Genomic DNA, 24,657 nt, shown 5'->3' on the forward strand with positions numbered 1-24,657 from the left:
ATGTTTAAAGTCCAAGTTCAGCCCCCTTTTTGGGTGGGGATAGAGGGGTGAGATATATAAATATTCGAAAAGATGTCGAATCCATACTTATCGATGTCACTAAGATGAATAATGGGGGGCGAGAGGACAGTGAGACAAAAATCGAAAATAGTGTGAAATTCATAGTTTTAGGGATCGCTCAGATGAATAGTATCACTTCGGATTTTTAAAGTCCAAGTTCAGAAGCCTTTTGGATAGGGGAGAGGGGGAAGTGAGACATAAAGATAATCGAAAATAGTGTCGAATCCATATTTTTCTGGGTCGCTGAGATGAATAATAATACACAGGATTTTTAAAAAGTCCAAATTCATACCCCTTTTGGGTGGGGGCGAGGGAGAGTGAGACATAAAGATAATCGAAAATAGTGTCGATCCATTGTTTTCTGGGTCAATGAGATACATTTTAAAGTCCAAGTCGAGCCCCCTTTTGGGTGGAGGAAAACGGAGGAGTGAGACACAAAAATATTCGAAAATAGTGTCGAATCCATGGTTTTCGCGGGTCGCTGAGATGAATAGTATTACTCCGGAATTTTTGAAGTCCAAGTTCAGCCCCCTTTTGGGTGAGGATCGACGGGGGGGTGAGATATCAAAATAATCGAAAATAATATCAAATACATACTGTTCAGAGTAGCTGAGATGAATAGTAACACTCCTGGAAAGTTTAAAGTCCAAGTTCAACCCCGTGTGGCATAGCGGTTTGGAAGGTTTGAAAAAGGAAAATTACGAAAGTGATCAAGATTATGGATGTATTTGTGTGGACTATGTTCCAGCAAAGCTGTCGCCTAAACGTGGTAAAAATATTACTTACCAAGTGGAAAAAATACTGTGGGAGTATGACAAACTTATCCCCCTAGAGAAGGGGGTGAAATATAAATAAAATTAAAGATGACCCATAATAGTGTCAAATACATAGTTTAAGAGACTACTAGAGTGATTTCAACCATACTTGGTACAATTGTGACTTATTATCAGAGACGAATCTGATCTGAGGCTAGGTTTATATGTTCGTCTTAATAAACATAACCGGAAACTAAGAAATGACGTAATAGTAAATGCATCCATTCACACAGTCCTGGCAACAGTAAGAGCATCCTGCTGTTAAACTGGACTTCATCTACATCCAGTGCAGACCCCACCTAATTTAGGAAAAACCAGGAAGGTGAAATCCGGTAGAATATTTTCTTAGCTGTTGTAATTCTGTGTTCATACACGGATGTACAATTGGGAAACCTGTTTACGAAACAGGGAACTTTCTATTCATTTTCTGGAAATCTATTGCTCTGAACTTTCTAAAGTGAATAGGGTCACCCTGCACATCTTGAAGGATCGAACTTAATTAAAATTCATCTTGAGTATTCTCTCTCACTATCTTGCACACGACCATACTTCTAAGCCAGGTGGCTATTTCTCTGTAACGAATGAAAAAAGTTCGTGTCATTATCCTAGAAAATCTCGTTCTACGGTGATGAAAACACCACCTCATCTCCCGGCGCTATCACACGCAATGATAAACACAGCATACCAAGCAGGCAACCTGCGACCTAGTGAGATACTAAAGCAACCCCCACCTAGCTGACTAATTGGAGCGAGGTAACATAGAAAGGAGGAGGAAGAAGAAGAAGAAACTTTACCAAAAAGGAAGCAAAAAGACACAAAGAATACGAGCACTTAAGCTCGTCGTGCTGTGTGAGTTATAGCATCGCCATGCTTGTACAATATTCTTTCTTTAATATACGCGTCTAGGGGGAGGAAAACCAATAAGCAAGAAAATTAATGATTTTAATATGAGTTTCCGGAGCCACAATTTATGCTGCTGTCACCAGTGAAGCGGAAAGCTCTGCTTTACATGGCGATACGACTCCACTAGAAATGTTAACAAACTGTTATAAAACAGTAGGTGTTATTTCTTCCGTGATTCGAGCTAACCAATTCGTGGAAGAACTCTTTTGTGTAAGAAATAATTTTTTTAGGGCAACCACAAGCGAATACTTCGTTCGTTATGAAATTAAGTATTTTATGGACCACTTATTTCTTGAGGTTAAGAATTCAACTTTTCAAAAAACATATTTTTACGCATATTTTTTTAACATAGCTAACGTTGTATCGAGACTCTTACAGTATATTGAATGAAAATGCGTTTAAGTAAAAACAAGACCGCCGCAGCCTTCATACGTGACCTCAATGAGCTGAATTACAGGTTAACCTAATTGTGTACCGAGCTCGATAGCTGCAGTCGCTTAAGTGCGGCCAGTATCCAGTATTCGGGAGATAGTAGGTTCGAACCCCACTGTCGGCAGCCCTGAAAATGGTTTTCCGTGGTTTCCCATTTTCACACCAGGCAAATGCTGGGGCTGTACCTTAATTAAGGCCACGGCCGCTTCCTTCCCACTCCTAGCCCTTTCCTGTCCCATCGTCGCCGTAAGACCTATCTGTGTCGGTGCGACGTAAAACAACTAGCCAAAAAAGAACCTAATTGTTTCATGAGTTTATTTTTCTGGTCTACTTAAATTAGCATTTAGTGCTCCTGTAGATAGAACCCTAGACGAATTTCTGACATTTGAACTGAATGCGCACAGGTCCAAGACAAAAGGGTGTTTCCTAATCATAAACCTACAGTATCGTTCCTCAGATGCACCGACTCATTGGCTGAAGGGTCTACGTACTGGCCTTCGGTTCAGAGGATTCCGGGTTCGAGTCCCGGCCGGGTCGGGGACTTTAACCTTCATTGGTTAATTCCAATGGCCCGGGGCTTGGGTGTTTGTGCTGTCCCCAACACCCCATGCAATTCACACACCACACATAGCACTATCCTCCACCACATTAACACATGTCGCCCACCCTCATCGGAGGACTGCACTCTGCTAGAAATACCCACAAGAAATAATAATAATAATAATAATAATAATAATAATAATAATAATAATAATAATAATAATAATAATAATAATAATAATAATAATAATAATAATAATAATAACATAATTACATTAGCGAGTAAGCATAGCACAATAGATCTCCTCAGTCATGGTAATAGATTCCACATGAAAGACTGAAATCGTTCCAGTCCGATCGTTATCGACAGTATCAGGATCCCCTAGATTCCGATTTCCATTACCCACGCCAATAAAACTGTGTTGATATTTTGCACATTCACAGGAATTTTAGAAACTCTACATTTGTCAAAGGAATACTAGATGCTGCAGAAACCAAATGGTGAAAAAACCCTTGTAAGATGTACGAAGGTAAGTCAAAAAAATAGTTTTCTTTATGGGATAGGGAAGGACTAGAACTGTGAAGGAAGCAGCTGTGGCCTTAAATAATGTACAGCCTGGTGTACAAAATGGTAAAACAATCTGGATACGGGCCGCACTTAAGCGTCTTCTTTTGGCATTGAATTAGTCTATAGTTTCGGAACCGTACCTAGGCCGGTGAGCATTAAAATAATGAAAGTTTCGTAATCAAAATAGCGCCTAGTCAGCACATGCGATGTTAGTGTTCAATACCTCATTTTGAAGAGGATGATCCAAGTATCTAGCAACAGGAGTCAGTGCTCGGTAGGTGAGGTGATGGTGGTGATTATTGTTTCAAGAGGAAATACAACTGGGCAACCGTCCTCTAATCAGAGGGAAAATATGGAAGGGTTTTGACACTTCGAAAAATGAAGGTATCGGCCAGCAGAAGACAAGGGCCACGAAGGGCTTGAAAATGAAATACCCGCTAGGCCTCCCCAAGTAATACTGTCGGGGTTGGGAAAGAACACGAGATGGCCAAGTGAGGAGCCTAACACAAGTAACTGGAAGCAATGCCAGGACTCAACTAAGGTATCTGTGGTTGCACATCCACACTCCCAAGTCAGGAGCCACTGGGGCCTCTTTCAGTCACCTCTTACAGCAGGCAAGGGATACCGTGGAGGTATTCTACCATTCCCACCCACAGGAGGAGAACTCGATACTACGTCATCGGATGATTCAAGAGTGCTACCATCTTGAGGTGCTAAAATCTCCTTGCCACGTGGCAAACAGTGAGTAGCTCTGTACTCCGAAGTGGTAGCACGTCATATGAGATGTTTGATTCTTGATTCATTGGTTATACACTATTAAAGCGTCATGTTAAAATATGCTACGTTGTCATGTGGATTTGGCACTGTTTTATGGCTGGATGCCCTTAGTGACGCCAACCCTATATACTGTATATATGAAAGAATGTAATCACAATTGCGTATTTCTGTTGTAGTTGGTAGTGTGGTGTGGTGTGTTGTCTGAACATGAAGATGAGTGTTGGGACAATCACAAATACCCAGTCCCTGAGCCAGAAGAATTCATCAGAAGAATACTGGCCCAAATGGAAATTGATTATACCTGGATTCAAAACCGGAATCTTGAGAATAAAAGACAAACAACCTTAACCAAATACGCTACATAACAGGGCAACATAACACTGCATTAGGAGCGTCCTAAAAGTACTATCAGTGCTAGTGTCGTATCTGAGAGATACATAAATTCAGTCCATGTACACAACCCCTATATAATTTGTAGAAGATAGAATCCAGCATAAAATGCACCATAAGGTTTATCTACAACATATCCATTGAAAGGTTGGGAAAGTACAGTGACAGATTTGAAACAATGAAACTAATTATCTGATTGTTCTTTTCGCAGTCTTCAGGATCCTGAGATCGTGATTAGTCAAACAACTCACTGTACACAATACATTTTTTCAAATCATCTTCTTCTTCATTTGCAATTCAAAAGATCTCGAGCTGCAAGCACTAGCACAACAATAATCTAATTCACAGCAAATCATATGCATTTTACAGATAAACATGAATATTTACAAATGTACTCGCGTCGTATCTGTGAGATAAAGCTAACAGCAGCTCGTGGCGTTTGTATTGCATGAAGGTCATAAAATACTGGATGTCACCACATACGATACAGGAAGCCAAGGGGAGAGATGGGCTTCTAACCTCAAACAACCTCAAGTTACAGCAAATAAACACCACCACGCAACTAATTCAATGTTAATCATAGCACACATCTGTGTTATACATGTGAGAGAAATTGCCATGAAGCAATTTAATAAGGTAGTGGTTTCTTTCTTACTACAGAACAAAAATCAACCCAGTTTAAGGGCGTTGAACTGACAAGACTGCTGATACTAGACTGTTACTCTGTCAGCGTCAATAGATCCTCATACATATTGCTTAACTTTTACGAGCAGATCCTTTTCAATTACACTGTTATTTAAAAAGTATGCCTCTATGGTGATGGTAATTATTGTTATTGATTTCGTATTTTCAACCGGCTGTAACTTTGTTGGTGTTAGAATAGACTGAAGTTAATATCCTATCCATGCATTGTGGTACATATGTATATATTTCTAATGTCCATCATTAACATTATTGATTTCCGAAGCACTCTGTGAAAGTCTGTGGCTCCGAGTTACAATAATGACACTACTTGTTAAGTATCGTAGGCAAACAATCCTTTCGAATGTTTTCAAAGAACTATTCGAGGCTAACGTAACAAAAGAATATATAGGTTGTTTCATACATAAGTATATAAAGTATATACATAAGTACCAGTGAGGAATTATCGTAGGTTGGATCTAGATTACATTAGTAGTAAGAACATGTTGTCGCTGATGTGTCACGTTTTTACATGCGTAGTTCTTTGGCTGGAGGTCTATCCGGAATCAGAATAGAATATAATATAATAGAATAGAAGTGAATATAATAGAATAGGATAGAATAGAATACTCCCATCCTCTAGTTCCGGATCGCAAGGAACTGGGGAGAGAGTGATAATTTATTGCAATCGAAATTATTCTTGATACATGCGAGATTTTCTTGTTATAATTAATGTATATATTAGTAGCTTAAATATTACGTCTAATTACAATTTACACCCGATCTCTAAACTGTAGTTTTGAAGTTTTACTTATTTTTGTCCTGGAAGTTAGCAGTGTTATCTAGTCTAGGACGGGGATGGCAAAACTTTACCAACGGGAGTGTCAATTAAGCTCTTGTTTGTTATTTTTGATTGTCTAGTGTACCATCAGTTATTTTACTTCAAAACCATCATTAAACCCTCAGTTGACTTCGTACAGTTATCATATTCCATTACATATAATTCCATTCGAATGAATGTTTCATAATTTTCTTTTGCAAACATCACTTGAAAATTTTAAGAATAAGCTCTTCTTTTTGCTTTAATATAGTAAAATATGCAAAAATATATGGCCGTAGAATTAATTGGGATATTCCTCTTTATTAAAGCTTTCATCCTTTCTTTCTTTCTTTCTTTCTTTCTTTCTTTCTTTATCTTTTTCTTTCTTTCTTCCTTTCTTAATCCGTTTACCCTCCAGAGTTGGTTTTTCCCTCGGACTCAGGGTGGGATCTCACGTCTACCTCCTCAAGGGCAGTGTCCTGGAACGTGAGACTCTGGGTCAGGGAAAACAACTGGGGAGGAGAAATAGTACCTGTCCCAGGTGTCCCCACCTGCTACGGTGAATAAGGGTCTGAGGTAGGACGGATGGGAATATAGGAAGGGATAGACAAGGAAGCGGCCGTGGCCTTAAGTTAGGTACAATCCAGGCATTTGTCTGGAGGAGAAATGACAAAAAGCACGGAAAAACCACTTCGAGGATGGCTGAGGTCAGAATGGAAACAACTGTATTCAGTTGACCTCCCGAGGCTTAGTGGACCCCGTCCCAGCCCTCGTACCACTTTTCAAATTCCATGGCAGAGCTGGGAATCAAGTCTGAGCCTCCTGGGTAAAGATAGAATGACTGACTGAATTAATGAATTATTGAGTGAATAGATGAATTGACTGAGTGAATTGGATTGAATGAATTGAATGCTGTAAACCTACATCTACGGAATTCCAGCAGATAAGGTGAGAACGTGTGGATGAATGCATTAATTAATGAATTAATGACTGAATGAAGTGAATGTATATATGCATGAGAAATCAGAGATCTCTCTCCTAGTCTCGGATAACCAATAACTGGGGAGAGACTCTTACAGTAGTTGTTGTTGTGAATAATTGTATGACTGTATGGGACGTGAACGAATCGTATCCATGACATTTCCTTATAATTTTTGTTCTAAATGGAAGATAATAATTGCTTTTAAGCAAATAAAGAGTAAAATTAGCGTTAAATTAATAAATGCGATTATTATTAGAGAAATATATGCGTACATACTTTGCTACCTTACCACTATGAATTCTACTACGCACAGCGCTTCACTATGTAATTTGTTCATGTGAAACTTTTGTGTGTGAAGTCATCGCTCACATTACTTCTTTGAACTTCTTTGATTTGCTTGATGTTACTTGGAAGGGCGAGTTGTTGACTTCTGCCCATTCAACTCATTAAGTGATATAATTATTGTTCCAGAGATCATGCTATTTTTTTTTCAACAAAATAATTTTCGTGCTACGATAAACTTTTTATCTCCATTTTCCCGTCTGAACTGCCCGCGCTGGACAAAGACGTTGATAATTCACACACATCACTTCCATTCGTCGGTGCTAGCCCATGACCTGAGGAAGGAAACAAAAGGCGGTACGATGAAGCGGAATGCCACAGAAGTGTGTCGTGTCTACACCGAAATAGTCGCCATAGTCACGTATCTACTTTCTCTAGTAATAATGGTATTTATCAATTTACCTCCAGTTTTAATGTTGATTTTCGTGAAAGCAATTATTTTCCTCCATTCAGGACAAAAATTACATTGCAATTTCTTGGATAAGATTCGTTCACATAACATGACTGTATGAATGAATTGCATGATTGCATTGCATTCATGCGTAAACACTGCTCTCTCCCAGGGTCGGTCCGCTCTCCTGCTATCTCTTACCTTTTCCCCACCCCTATCACGTAACTTTCCCCTCTGTCCCACTGCCTTTTTATTCTAAGTTTTTCTTTTACTGGATATTATGATGCTTCTCGCGGCAGTGGTACCGGCCTCCAATATCTGTGCCTGAGTGCTTTACGACACCACCAGTGTCATCTCTATACGTGTTCATTTTCCATCATTCTGTGTTTTTCGCGTCCTCATTGTTTCACTAGTGTTCGTTCATTTCCTTCTGCTTCCACCATCGTGTTTTTCGTCTCGTACGTCAAGATGAACTGAAGACATTTCTCTCCCAGTACGATGTGTTGTGTGTTTATACTTTGTGTGCCAAACGAAATCAATGAAAAATAGACTGACATGGAAGAAATCACATAATATCTCCTTGTTATATACTTGTGTATGTTCTACATTTTCTCTGTCTTACATTGTATTTGACTTTGTTTTGTTTTCAGTATGTACGAGACATACTTCTATGTATAGGTTCCAAAATTCTACTTTTATGTACTTACCGGCCAAAGAGCTACATGTTTAGCTGGTGGACCACCTGCCCCTTACCGGGCAGGAATGAAATAACTATTTGAAGAAAGAATAAGAACCCCAGGCTCGGTAGATGCAGAGAGGGTCGCGGCCCTCACGTGGCTATCACTGGTCCAACAGCTCTGCACTCTGACGGACCAATCGAGCAGAGGTGGGGTGGCCACAGCTCTACCATGGCTCTACGCCTCTGCATTCGGGAGACGGAACAGGGCTGGACCTCATGGCTTGCCCTGACCGTCGGCTGTCCTAAGAATGGTTTTCCGTGGTTTTCCATTCTGCTGCACTAAGGCGCATAGGCTACGGCCGCCGAACCTCTCATCTTCTCCGAGCATCTCCTTCATCGTAACAAATCTCCCGGCCTGAGAGACGGCGTCACCGTCTAAGAGGCCCGCCTCCCCCTTCAGGGGAGGAATGAAAACATTTTAGTAGTAGTAGTCTCTCCCAGTCATGCTTTTCATAAGTAGCGCCATCAGTTAAGCGTGGACAGAAAACCGACAGCGTGGTATCCAGGCAACCAGCGTTCGTCATCTGTCTATACTAAGTCTTCGTCATTCTTCCTCACGTTATTACCGTGTACCAGAACACTGACTTCTGTACGTATACAGTAGGAACAAGTGGCACCGTGTTTTAAAGTAGTTTCCAGTCTTTCACTGGCGTTTCGTCTAGGTCACAGCAAAGCTCCTTACCCACGGTAACGTCCTCGAAGACAGCAGATCTCTTCTCATAATAAGCATCTTGCGAATAAGACCATAACATTGTGTGTTAAATCAGCGATCATTTTGTGTTGCACGGGAATGTTGTGTGCTGGATCAGCTGCAATACTGCTGGACGTTGATCATAATGATACATATATTTTTGATTTCTCGGAACTCTTGACCTGCCATGTGTCCGGCTCCATGGCTAAATGTTTAGCGTGTTGGCCTTTGACCACAAGGATCCTAGGATCGATTCCCGGCAGGGTCGGGAATTTTAACCATCATTAGTTAATTTCGCTGGCACGGGGGCTGGGTGTATGTGTTGTCTTCATCATCATTTCATCCTCATCTCGACGCGCAGGTCGCCTCCGAGCGTCAAATCAAAAGACCTGCACCAGGCGAGCCGAATAAGTTAAAGGGTTCAACATGTCCTCGGATAATCCCGGCTCTAAAAGCCATATGGCATTTCATGTATCTCCCATATGGGCGGAGGCTACTAAGAGGGGAACCCCAGAGAATATGTACTCACTCTCCCGTCTCCTAAGCCCCCAAACGTCGGGCTGAGTGGCTCAGATGGTTGAGGCGCTGACTTTCTGACCCCAACTTGGTAGGTTCAGTCCTGGCTCAGTCCGGTGGTATTTGAAGGTGCTCAAATACGTCAAGTGCGTGTCGGTAGATTTATTGGCACGAAAAAGAACTCCTGCGGGACTAAATTCCGGCACCTCGGAGTCTGCGAATACCGTAAATATAGTTAGTGTGACGTAAAGCAAATATTATTATTATTATTATTATTATCAAGCCCAAAAACGTATCTATGTTTCAATGCATTTAGGTGTAGCGGAGAAAATTACTTGTATCCTCCTTTTGCTGGGATTTCCAAGGTAATACGTTTAATATCAGCAGGGGAATATTGGTCCAACTTATTGGGACATCTGCTCATTTTAGGCTTGAACAGGGTCCACTCAGCCTCGGGAGGTCATTTGCGCAGAGAACATTAGATTCCTGCCTCAGCCATTCTTGAAGTAGTTTTCCAATTCTTCTCCGGGGAAACTTAAGTCCACGGCCGCTTCCCTCCCTCTTCCTTGTCTATTTCTTCCAATATTCCCATCCTGCTCATCATAGCAGGCGAAGACACTCGGGCGAGACACTGATTCTCCTCCCCAGTTGTATCCCCGACCGAATATATCACGCACCAGGGCACTGTCCTTAAGGCGGTAGAAGTGGAATCCCTCACTGAGTCCGTGGAAGAAAACAATCCTGAAGGGTAAAGGGATTAAGAAAAAAAGAAAGATAATATCACTTAACCCTTAAATGCACAGCACTGTATTTGTGAAAACTATAATTTACTTGCTTGTTATATCTGATTTATGACTTTGCAAGTGTGCATTTACTTCTACCTTGAAGACGAACACGGTAGGTGTCGCTAGTGTAGCAAAAATGAACAATCTTTTATTTTATGATTTTGAATTTTCTTGCTAATCAGCTGGAGTGGTGTGAACCTGAAATAGCTAAGGTAAAACAATAAAAATGTTGTTTATCTCAGGGAATTCATGAGCAAGGACATCCCCAAGACTGATTTGTCACAGTAACTACAGTAATCATTCAGCTTTACATATACCGGTAAAAAAAAAACATTCCAAACTACAAATATTTTAACGGATCCAAATAAAAACAAATTTGCAATTTAGAAAATATTAAAAAACTGATGATAATGTATTAATTTTGGATCAATAAACCATAACATTTCGAAGAAATAATAAATTGCGCTTTCAAGGGTTAAGCCAGGTCGAAATGATTTTACTTCAAGAAAATGAACTTCAAGGGAAACAGCATTCCCTTTTGATACATAAAATGCAAGTTTGAAAAAACTTTCAACGTATTGAGTCCTGTTCATTAGCTTGCATATCGAAGAGATGTTAAATGCAGAATAAATTCTCTCCAACAAAAGAAATATGGCCCAGGCCATCATAGCTCAACTGGTAAGAGCATCCGAAGTTAAATCGGAAGTCTGCGATGCAAGTAAGCAATATAAGGTAATAATAATAATAATAATAATAATAGAAGGAAACAAGACGTGTCTCTGTGATCGACATAGCTGTCCCGAACGTCAAGAACCACCATGAAAAGTATACCGAGAAAATCAACAAGTTGACGATGTTCAAAGATAATGGAACTGTGAAGATGTGGTAATTGTACCAATCATCCTTTTGAGTACTGCTGCTATACCTAAAATTCTGGTGGAAGGACTGAAGAAGTTGGATGTCAACACCAACATCTACAATGCCAAGGCTGTGGTCATTGCCACAACTGGAATTGTTCGGATATATGGGTTCAAATTTTGCGTAAAAATGTAGTGTAAATTTAGGTTTATTGTGCTTTGCTTTCCTAATATCTGTACAATTGCTTGAATATCATTACCACGAACGTGTGCAAAATAAATAAATAAATAAATAAATAAATAAATAAATAAATAAATAAATAAATAAATAAATAAACAAATAAATAAATAAATAAATAAATAAATAAATAAATAAATAAATAAATAAATATAACAATTCTGCCTGCTATCATTTCTTGATGGATACAGTACTTTTTTATCCATCTCTTGACACAGACCAAAGCAAAGTGTAGCTTCTACTGAAGTCCCAGTTCCATCCATGACTGTGACAGTTTGGAAGCCGCTGGGGTGTGGGTGGTGCTGAGTACTGACATTCAGAGCACAACCAGTGCGTCTGAGTTTCATGAAAAGTGCTGCTCATAGGGTTAGTCATGCTACAATAGCACTGTCTGGCTCAGTGAGGAAAGCAATGTCAAATCAACTCACTCCTAGTCTTGCCTAGTACGCCTCATTTTGGTGCTACCATTGATTTTTGAAGTTTTCCTATAACTGTAAAGCCTTTGGTGGTGGTATTTGAGGATCCAACCTTCCACTGGGCTGATGACCTAATATGCAACAATAATAATAATAATAATAATAATAATAATAATAATAATAATAATAATAATAATAATAATAATAATAATAATAATAAAGTCCGCCTCTGTGGTGTAGTGGTTAGTGTGATTAGCTGCCACCCCCAGAGGCCCGGGTTCGATTCCCGGCTCTGCCACGAAATTTGAAAAGTGGTACGAGGGCTGGAACGGGGTCCACTCAGCCTCGGGAGGTCAACTGAGTAGAGGGGGGTTCGATTCCCTCCTCAGCCATCCTGAAGTGGTTTTCCGTGGTTTCCCACTGCTCCTCCAGGCAAATGCCGGGATGGTACCTAACTTAAGGCCACGGCCGCTTCCGTCCCTCCACCCTACCACAAGGCCGCTGTTAAGTATAGCAGGTGAGGCCGCCTGGGCGAGTTGTATCTCCAGTTGTATCCCCAGACCCCGAGTCTGAAGCTCCAAGACACTGCCCTTGCGGCGGTGGAGGTGGGATCCGTCGTTGAGTCCGAAGGAAAAATCGACCCTGGAGGGTAAACAGATTACGAACGAACGAACGAACGAACGAACGAACGAACGAATACTACTACTACTACTACTATTAATAATAATAATAATAATAATAATAATAATAATAATAATAATAATAATAATAATAATAATAATAATAATATGTGTCTTATTTTATATTCCTGTTACTGTTTTAATGTATCTTTATTTATTCAATTTCGGTTTATCGTGCGACTATATGTAACCGTTATACACGCCATAATGTATAATTATTAAACCATGGTCTCTAGTTGGCCGATTAGTGAATCGTAATTATTATATTACTAATAATCGTATGAACTCAGCTATCGAGTCCAGACATTTTGATCTAACGCCCTCTACGCTGTCTCTGCATCAATTTCGATGAACCCGGGCTGAGTGGCTCAGACGGTTGAGGTGCCGGCCTTCTGACCCTAACTTGGCAGGTTCGACTCTGGCTCAGTTCGGTGGTATTTAAAAGTGCTTAAATAAGACAGCCTCGTATCGGTAGATTTACTGGCTCGTAAAAGAACTCCCGCGGAACAAAATTCCCGGTACTTCGGAGTCTCCAAAATACTGTAAATGTAGTTGGTGGGACGTAAAACGAATAACATTATTATTAATTTCGTTGTTCTCTTTTACTTTATGAGATGACAGAAATCTCTCTTTGGCGGTTAATTAATTTATGTGTCAACAAAGACCATTTAAATGCCGACATCGTATGACATGAAGTGTGGAATAGGTGATTTCCTGCCTTGTTTGAATCCACGTTCTTGGAATGCGGAGACCGGCCGACAGTAACACTTCCCCACAGAAGTAGCATCCAAAGTATGGTTATAACAATACATTTGATGCTTTTAACTATTCGTTATTAGCGGTAGGGTTACCAGCGTACCCCCGGGGCGTAAGTGTATGTAGGTAGGCCATTTTCTCGTTCTAAAGTAATCAAAATGTGAATATTTTAGCCCTTCTGGTGAACCAGCAGGAGATGGCGAAGCACTACAACTCCCGCAGAGGACTCCGGGGCTTCCCATTAGCTGCACTCTCGGAATAAATCTTTTCTCTGGAAAATAAAACCTCGATTGCTCAATAAAATACAAAAATTTTCTTTGGCCCAGTTTTGTGCGATATGCTTGACTAAATAATTACGTTCGACATACACAAAAGGAGAACTACATGGGTCTTTTCACTAATCACGGTGAGCTAATGTGAATTCAAATTATTTTGAACGGCGAGATAATGGAGTTGAAACATACACTTTTTTCTTTTATTCAATGCACATGGAATAACTTCAGTAAAAAGAGAAATATTTCTGCTATGTTCACGAGAACATTCTCTTTTTCTTTTTTCCCTTTGTCCAGTATGTAACCTCGTTTAGGAGAGGAAATTTACTGCAAATTATTATTTTTTTTTTTTTTGCTAGGGGCTTTACGTCGCACTGACACAGATAGGTCTTATGGCGACGATGGGATAGGAAAGGCCTAGGAATTGGAAGGAAGCGGCCGTGGCCTTAATTAAGGTACAGCCCCAGCATTTGCCTGGTGTGAAAATGGGAAACCACGGAAAACCATGCAAATTATTTTACAATTATTTTCATTCAAATTAAGGATTTGGTTTTGAGGCCAGACAAAACTTCTAAGAACAATCTAAACGGGAAGCTTGTTGAATTTGATAAGTATTTTAATTCTACCGAGCGAGTTGGCCGTGCGGTTAGTGGCGCACAGCTGTGAGCATGCATTCGTGAGACAGCGGGTTTGTACCCCACTGTCGACAGCCCTGAACATAGCTTTGCATGATATCCCATTTTCACACCAGGCAAATGCTGGGACTGTATTTTAATTAAGGCCCACGGCCACATCCTTCCTTCCAAATCCTAGCCATTTGCTCTAACCCATGGGCGCCATAAGACCTGAAACCAATTGTATTTTAATTCTGGTCTGACCCTCCGCCCAGTGAGAAGCTAGAGGCTGTCCACGAAAACCAAGGAATATATTTGAGAAACTCTTTACACCGACCACTTATTCATCTTTGGTGTTCACTCACTGGTGGGTATAATGCTATCTCGCGAGTGTATCAATGTTGCTGATTATGGTTTCCACACGTGTGGGTGAGGGAAGTAGATTAAATCCGCTGTATCTCCTACCTGTCACAAAAGGCGTCTAAAAGGTGCAACACACAGGAGCTCTCAACTCGGGAGCGTGGGTTTGTGTCAACCTGTCCTCGAGCTGAATCTAACACTGGATCCACTTACTTTGGTCCGACTCCTTGGTTGAATGGTCAGCGTTAAGGCCTTCGATTCAGGGGGTCCTGAGTTCGTTTCCCGGCCGGGTCGAAAATGTTAGTTCTTCTGGCTCGGGGACTGGGTGTTAATGCTTGTCCCAACACTCTTCTCTTCATATAGAGACAACACACCTCACTACCAACCACCACAGAAACACGAAATAGTGATTACACCCCTCCATATAGGGTTGGCGTCAGGAAGGACATCCGGCTGTAAAACACGATCAATTCAACATGTGTGACATAGTTCGCACCCCTGATCCCACACTGCGTTAGAGGAAGAAGAAGAAGAAAAAGAAGACTCGTAACACAATTTTTGCTTTCAACTTTCCAATCTAAGCTGCCTCTGCGGATCACTTTATGTCTTTGCAACGCAGCCATAATCCATAGGGAGTAGGAAGTTGACTACCTTTTGATATTACTTGCTTTACGTCCCACTATGAACTTTTATCATTTTTGGAGGTGCCGAAATTTAGTCCCGCAAGAGTTCTTTTACTTGCCTGTAATCTACCAACACGAGGCTGACGTAGCCTATATACAGTAGCACCATCAAACGCCACTATACTAAGCTATAATCGAACCTGCCAACTTGTGGTCAGAAGGCCAATGCCTCAACCATCTGAGTCACTCAGCCAGGCCTAAAGCAATTCTTTTTTATTTTTATATTTAATTTGTTTTACGTCGCACCGACACAGATAGGTCGTATGGAGAGGATGGGATAGGAAAGGCCTAGGAGTGGAAAGGAAGCGGCCGTGACCTTCAGGGCTGCCGAGAATGGGGTTCAAACCCACTATCTCCTGGGTGCACGCTCACAGCTGCGCGCTCCTAACCGCAAGGCCAACTCGCCCGGATAAAGCAATTCTATTAATGTTAATGGATACAGGGCAGTTTCCAGGCACTCACTTTTCAACGTAGGAAAAATTAACACCTATGTTAGGAGCACTTATTCTTCAGTTCGTTCATAGTGTGGTGTTGACTGCCACGTTCATAACACCGACATTCCTTCTACCTTGTGCCGAGAAGCCATCGTTTCATGTAATATTCATGACATTGAACCGGACGGATTTGGCCCATACTGCTCGAGGAGATTGATTTGCAGAATAATGCAGGAGACGTGGTATGAAACCTCTTACCATTGTAATTTGCTTATCAACATACAAAACTACAACTTGAACGTGTTCACCGTTTAGGAGTTGTTAAATGTTGTGCATGTCACCAATTGGCTGGTTTTCAAATCAAACGGGATGTCCTAAAAGACGTAAATTGTTCATCGTTTCATTCATGTGGCAGCTAATACACTAAAATGAATCAGAAAAGAAGTCAGTGAAGTGATGCATCAGTGGAGCCGGATCAGTATATCAATACATGTACGTGTTTCTGTGTATAGAAATACATTAAGAGCAGCACGTGAGCTATGCAGAAATTATGTTTCTCTATATTAAAAATAAAGATAACATAGATACATGAAATTTTCTTTTACTCCCTATACAGAAATGTTGGAGTTATTTTTCGACCTGAAATGAGACACTTGTCATATCGTGGGATCAACTTTTCTATCCCGGTGCTGTAGAAGAATGCCGCCTGGGAATGGAACCAGCGTGTGTCATTCGTCTTCAAATCCTCATCCATGTGAAAACGCTGACTGTAGAACAAGACTTTTTGAAGTGCATGAAAAGAAGGAGAGACACTGGGAGCAAGATCAGGACTGTACGGTGGATGATCAAACACCTCCTAGCCGAACTCCTGAAGAGCAGTTGCTGAACGCCGAGCCGAATACGGGCGAGCATTGACATGGATCAGCACAACACCTGCACTAAGCATTCCACTCATCTTGTTTTAAATGGCCCATCGAAATTTTCGTAGAAACTTTATCACAGACCGAACCTTGCAGGTGGCTGCAGAAAGAATACCAGCCGCCATTTAGAGCCACTGCTGCTGCGATACTGACACTAGGCGGGACTTGCCCGGCCGGTATGTGATTGCTACGTCGTAAATTTGACGGGCATGCTCATATTTTCAAGTTAAATAGGGAAACATTATTTCTAGATGGCCTATGAAATTCATACACGAAAAAAGCGTTTCGCGCGCTCTTTATTAAGGTTTTATTTCCTAGGAGTTTAACGCACTTAGTCCTTTTGTTTATAAATAGCGAATTTTTCTCCTTGATGGAGAACCCGGGATCCTTCCGAGCAGGTTAGGGAGTTTTGCCTGGTTCTGACGGCTGGCTCGATGTTGACTCAGCTCACACGAAAAGTAGAACCTATCTGTGATATTCTGGCCTTGGTCCAGAAATCCAAAAACAACGGCCGAGAAAATGCATCCCACTGACTACGTATCACCTCATATGATGTAGGCGTTCAGACTCAGCGGTGGTTGTTTAATAGGCCAAGACCTATCTGTGCTATTGAGTCATTTGTTTTTTTGATTGTTTGCTTGCTTTTTTCTTTGTGGTTTAAATTCGCAACAAACTGGACTGAAGAAAGGAAACAACAACATCGAGAAAGAATGAGACGTTACGGGGCAAATGTTAAAGCTCGAGGAAAAAACAGCTGGATGATTGTGGTCCATAGCTAGGCAAAACGAGAAGAAGAATGCTACTAGTTTTGCGTCCCATTAACTACTTTATGGCTTTTCGGAGACACAGGAGTGCCAGAATGTTGTCCTGCAGAAGTTTATCTCCTGTCAGTAAATCTACCGATACGAGCCTGACGTATTTTAGCACCATCAAATAGCACCGCACTGAACTAGGATCGAACCTGCCTACTCGAGTTGAGGAAACGTTTAAATAACCTATCTTTCACTGTTTACACTTCGAATTCATGCACTGGGAAGGTAAAGTCGAATTCATGCATCGTCTACATCGCTGACGATGTCTGTACGTGCAGTATACTCCTTAAGAAGGGCATTTTTGACCGAAGGGGAGACTTTCATTTGAATAATTTAGTGAATACTTCTCAAAATTCATTCAAAAGAATTAAACTTCACATTCTTAAAACTTAGGAACTCATTACTCTGATATCACCATCGATTTTTCAGTTCTTCAGTAGTGCTTGAAATCTCTCCACAATTGTATCCGAATTGCAATGCCAATGAGAGTCAGTTTGTTCTACCATTCGTGTTTGGAAGCAGAACTGAAGTTGCTTCGCACTGACACTGCAGGATCGATCACTATTTCTTCAAAGATACCGAGTAGAGGTAAACGCGAAAGTCAAAGGATCGGAGATTTTTCAGGAATGTGACTAGGGATTTTGATTTAGAAATCCTGTTCTGCGGTTACTCATTACTGAGTAATTTCAACTGTTTCCTCTTTACAAATCTTTTCTGTTCTCCGGTGACTCATTACTGAGTAATTGCAACCGTGTTCTACTTTTTTTCAACCTTTTGTCTGGCTTTTGTTTCGCATTTCAAACGGAACCATTTCTGTTCAGTTAGCACAATATCATTTCACTGATTATCGTGGTATGTGAAGTAAAGCGTAAGTGAATATTCCACGAGATTTGAATTCTGAATTCAATAAACAAAACACTGTCTCGAAACACAGCGTTTTGCGATGAGAGTCTTAGATGTTAAAAACTAGTTGGAAAAGACGGAAATTTCAACTTATTCCTGGAGATCATTAATAGCTCTCAGTGCAAGTTTGCAGCAGAGTTCGGTAGAGTACGATGGACTTCTCTTGTTTACAGCAAACTTCTCGTCAAACTACGCTCTCTTTACCATATACCATATATTACCGTGCTGAGTGGCTCAGACAGTTGAGGAGCTGGCCTTCTGACCCCAACTAGGCAGGTTCGATCCTGGCTCGATTCGGTGGTATTTGAAGGTGCTTACGTACATCAACCTCGAGTCGGTAGATTCACTGGCATGAAAAATAACTCATACGGGACCAAATTCCGGCACCTCGGCGTCTCAGGAAACCGTCGAATAGTACTGGTATGTGAAAACAATAACATTATTAGTGTTAACCATATATTTAGTTTCAAACATATACAAAGGTGAGAGTGTGTCTCATAACGAAATAAGGCTTATTTAAATGTAGCGTGCTGTGCGGCGTATGTGTCGTTCGGAATAGAATTGTTAAAGAAAGTCATGACTGAAATGTTTGGAGTTTTGACGAAAAATGCGTATTTTCAATTTTAAGCTTAAAAATCTTCCTAATTTCCTCTTTGAAATCCTGTTATTAGTTTTTCCCTAGCGCCCTAGCGGTTCGGCATATACAAATCAAGTCCACGACCACTTTCTCTCCCGATGTCGTGAAATATTAAGTTCAAAGTTCAATAATACCACTGGAATATATTTACCTTCTAGTAGTCCTACGCTGTGCGTAAGAGGAGAAAGACATCTGAGGGAGTAACTTACAGTCCAGGGCAATTTAAAAACAAGTATTTTGTTTTTGCTTTTACGTCACACCGACACAGATAGGTCTTATGGCGACGATGGGATAGGAAAGGCTTAGAAATGGGAAGACGGCGACCATGGCCTTAATTAAGGTACAGCTCCAGCATTTGCCTGGGAAACCATGAAAAACCATCTTAAGGGCTGCCGACAGTGGGGTTCGGACCCACTATCTCTCTTATGCAAGATCACAGCTGTGCACCCCTAACCGCACGGCCAACTCGCCCGGTAGTATATGTCTTCAAAAGCTTTCAACTGCTTTTATCTCTCTTCAACTTTTTCTACTCTTTGCTATGCGTGAAATTCTCCTCGCAACAAAGTTCTTTTCGAATTCACCTAAAATCTTCAGAGAATGCGTGAATATGTACGAGAATTAAAAGTTGTTATGTAGTTTACAATCAGTTGAATATTTACCTTCATAATTTTACTCCTGAAATAGCACGAAACTAGATTTTTGCCTATTGAATCAATAATAAAAATTGAAAAAATATGTCTCCAGTAGTTTATACTCGACTGTAAAGCTCTGAATTTTTCTTAAATATATGAGTACTTTTGAAGAGTCTGCTAAATTAAATATTAAATCCCCCCTCCCCCCAGAAGGAAAAGTTTGCCTTAAGGAGTATTCTCCATGCAATGTATAAAATTAAAATTATTTATCGATAACTTTGCAATCAGTTAACTAATCAACTAATCAAATTATGCCACGAACCTACTACGCTGGCGTAGCAGGGGGAGACGTGATACTCCTACGTGGCGCGTCCCAGGTGGCGGATAGGGGGGTCCTAACCGGCTTGTCGGCGGACTTGAGGGAAATAAAATACCTCTCGCGGACCAAACACACAACCCCCTTTGGGTGGGGGACGCCGACGAAGAATACACCCACGGTATCCCCTGTCTGCCGTAAGAGGCGACTAAAAGGGGCCAACAAGGGATGATTGTATTGGAATCATAAAACTACTTTTGATTAGTACCACCACGCGGGGAACCACTATGTTAGGTACGAAATAGGTTTGTGATTAGTAGCAATCAGGAAAACCGTGCGGTCAGGCTTTTACGGTACCTGTGATTAGTAGCACTATATGAGCGAAGCCAGGGTTGTGGCTTGCGTATGATTAGTACGCACTATATAAGGAACACCACGGGATAGTACGAGTTCCTGTGGTTAGTACACTTATGTGATGAACACCATAGGTTTGCGTTGCCTGTAAATGGCGCCGCTATGTGTGAAACACCATAGGTCTGTATTACATGTGCGAATTTCATTACCTGTGAGTAGTACCATAATGTGTGGAATATCGCGAGTCTACGATACTTTTGATTAGTACCGCAGCATGTCAAATACCATGTTTCTACTTTCCAAGCGATAAGTACCATTATGACAGGCCGGTGGTCTATATTTTGGCCCCCTTTTCACTTGCAAGGATCATCGATTCAGTATTAAGCTATAGAAGCAGTCCCTTGGTCAGTATTACTATTGTTTTCCGTCAGTTTCTGCGACTGAGGCATTGCGGGTCTGCTCCACTGATTGTTTTTATCTTCATATACATCCGTTCATTTTTCGTCCTCACGCTTTTAATTCTGGTCAGTGGAGGATTTTAATTTTTATTTTGTCATTGCATTTCGTCTCATTTCGTACATCAGGGGCCGATGACCTAGATGTTAGGCCCCTTAAAACAACAATCATCATCATCATCAATCAAATTATGTACGGGGTTATATAATATTAATGTGTGCTTGCGTTTTATATTTTGTTTTGATAACTAGTAAATAACAGAAGTTCAGAATTTCACCTCTGAATCCCCTTAAATAGTAATCTGTTTTTGAAATGTATTACATAGATTTGTGTAATTCAGGCATGCTTGGCATGCTTGTGTTCCTATTGTGGGTGGTATGTAGCGCAAGTTCGGCTTTGGTTCTAAAGCTGTAAGTCTACGAATTAAAATGCTTATAGGATACTTCCTCTGGAAATGATACCGTTATAGGATACACAGAGAAACACTTCGTTTGCCGGAAAAGAGTGGAGGACTGCAATTGATTACAGCAGAACAAAAATGCCTGGCTCTGTATGTGAAGACTATTCTCAACGTGAAAAAGTTAAGAGGGCATCCCTTTGACCGTGCTTTTAGCAAATTTTATGAATCAGCGAAGCTAGTGATCAACAGCCACGTAAAACTTCTCCTCCACTGAGCAAGAGCCGTAATTCAAATACTCGAATTTAGAACGTGAACACAGTGACTCCAGAGGAGGCACAGACCAGAGACAAATGTAGCTTCTACCAAAGTCTCAGTGTCACCCATGGCTGTGAAAATATGGAAACTGCCGAGGATTGGGTGGTGCTGAGATATGGCATTCAGGCCATATATGCTGAGTGTTAGGAAAGGCGTTACTCATGGGTGCTGCAATAGCACTTTCTGGACCAGCGAGGAAAGCAATGGCAAACTACCTCACTCCTCATCTTGCCTAGCACGCCTAATTTTTGGCGCTGTCATCGGTTTCTTTTCGGTTCCCCAAAACAACATAACCTTTGGTTGTGTTATTTGTGAAACCAACCAGGCTCGGTGGTAATAATCTAACAGGCAGACGACAGCCCTTCAGCCCCCTTGTACTCATCATCATTAGTCGCTTTGCTCATTGCTGAGCGTGAGGACCTCATAACTCTATCATTTATGCGTTGCGCCCTTGGCAAGATGCCTCCATCCAGAGCGGTTTTGATCTGAAGAGGTAGGCCAGTGATCTTCGCCTGATCTAACCATCTACTTGCTGTTCTTCCTCGTGGTCTACTGCCCTCAACTTTGCCTTGCAAAATGGTCCTTTCCAAGTTCTCTTTTGAAAATGTGGCCAAGGAACTGAAGGTAACACTCACTCACACGGGATGATAGAGGTTTCTTGATGCTCTGTTCATTCCGAATGGAAACATCGGTTCTTATTTCCGTGCAGGGTACACGCAGCATTCTTCGCCAACACCACATCTCAAAGGCATCAATTCAACATTTGCCTCTAGCATTCAAGGTCCAGGTCTCACATCCATACAAAAATGAGAACACTAGTAATTCCACCAAGCGCATCTCCGTACCTTTTTGATATTACCCGGTTCTGTCAGATCTTAGTGAGTTTAACCATTCCAGCATGACCTAGAGTAATCCGTTTTATAAATCTTTATTTCACATCTTCCCATGTCATTCATAACTGACCCAAAGTATAAAATTCCTTTACTATCTCCTGGTCCTGTAAGTTGGATTTCACCTTGCCGATCAACTACACTTATACTAAGGTCTGAAAATTACTTTGAAAAAAAATGTGCACTATAAATTTATTAATTCAGAGTGGCGAGTTACAAAGTACAGTTATTATAACTTCCAAACTTCATTATGAGTTCCGTATTGGCTTTACATGAATTAATTTTTTATTCCTTGACAGAGTATAATATTGTGTTCCATCTCTTTAATACTTCTTACACTATTAAATAGTCAACATAAATTTAGGATATTTTTCGGCCTAATTAGGCAATCCTAACTTAAAAATCACAAATGTAAATATTACAATTTAACATTTTTACATGTTTACATTGTACTATTTAAATTTAAGCACTATATTCCTTTCTTTCTTTCTTTCTTAATCAGTTTACCATCCAGGGTTGGTTTTACCCTCGGATTCAGCGAGGGATCCCACCTCTAACACCTCAAGTGCAGTGTCCTGTTGCGTGAGACAGTGGGTCGGGGATATAACTGGGGAGAAGGACCAGTACCTCGCCCAAGCGGCCTCACCTGCTATGCTGAACAGGGATCTTGTGAGGGGATCCTTGAGCCTATCTTTGTGCCGAAGCAGAGCGTAACAGGTAGTCCATTGCAAAAGACACAGATTTTCAAATTTTTGCACGCTCATAAGAAAATACCTGAAGAATTTTCTGTGCTCAAACTCAAGGCGAGAACATATCACACAATAATTTTATTTCTCTCTGTTCTTTTCTTCTCCCAATGGACTGTATGCTCCGCATGCAGCAATCACATCTTCTTCGTCCTGATCCTTCTCTATGAATGTACAAGTAAACTACCATACAGTTGGCAACCAGCCTATTAAAAGCGAATTGTGGCAGCAGAGCACTGTCAGCACGCAGTCGGAGCACAGTCAATGCACAGCACGCTATGTATGAATAAGGCTTACCATCGTCACTGGTATCTCACCAGGATTGTTGTGGTTCGAATGTCGACCGATTCATGTGGGAGTTTTGGAATGAAAAGTCAAATACTCAGTGCTACACGTTCTCCCTGAATCGGAAGTCATAACCTATTATCAAGATATCAACAATAATGTAAACATGCAAATTTCCTTCTTTTTTAACTATGAGAAATAGGTGCGCTCTAAGTTAAGAAGCATATGACAGTAGCGTAGATATTTGTAAAAATAATTCCTTCTCATAATTATCACTGCTCATTCTAATGTGTATGAAATCTTTTATTTTAAAGTCTTCTAAGTGTTCGTCCCATATTACAGGTCAACATAATTGACTAATATCCATGGAATTGCGTTTCATTCGTCTTGATGATGTGAATAAAATCCTTCAGGTAACGAAGGAACAGGTTACTTCTATCGACAATATTGTTTCCATGGTGTAGGTAGAGAATGAAAGCTATCGGACACTTTGATTAACCTATTTGATAGCTTTAATATTGTACACTAAATTTACTAGTATATCATTTTGAATGAAGCTCACTTTGCTTTTAGCAGAATATTCAATTTTCAAAGTAAAAACCACACAGTACCGTGACCACTAACACAAATTATTTGCTAATGTTGAGATGAATATTGTTGGCAAATACTTGATCAAGCTATACCTACCATCAAATATGCTTAATTGTAGACATTACACAGATTTTCTCTAAGAAAATCTTCCATCAACTACGAAAACTTACGCCTTTTACAATAAATCTGGAAATATATTTTCAGGTTGATGGAGCCATAGATATGAAGAGAATCCGAGGACGACATTTGTTATTTGGCCACCATGATTTCCAGACCTAAACCTTCCTTGTTATCTTTTCTGACTGACATTTCAAACATGTTTTGTTATCACACTTCCTAGATCTTAGGAAAATTAAAGACGAATAGTGAGAAATTTTTTTTTCATTAACACTTTGGTCGTCATTATTTGACACATCACTGCGTTGTATTTCTACAATAGAATCATACGAAAGCACAAGTTATGCCATGACAGTGTGCACCATGAACATATCTGAGATGAACTTGCTGTATATTTACAAGTACAAACTAGGGGTTGCCTTGGCGAGGTTATTAAAACGTTCGCCTCGTAAAACGTGGATTCTACTACAACATAAAGAATATTTAGTAACGAGATTTCCCCTTATGGAGAAGCAAATAGCCTTGAAGTTCACTGAGCCCA

Source organism: Anabrus simplex, chromosome 8, assembly GCF_040414725.1.
Source record: "Anabrus simplex isolate iqAnaSimp1 chromosome 8, ASM4041472v1, whole genome shotgun sequence".
Taxonomy (NCBI): Eukaryota; Metazoa; Arthropoda; class Insecta; order Orthoptera; family Tettigoniidae; genus Anabrus; species Anabrus simplex.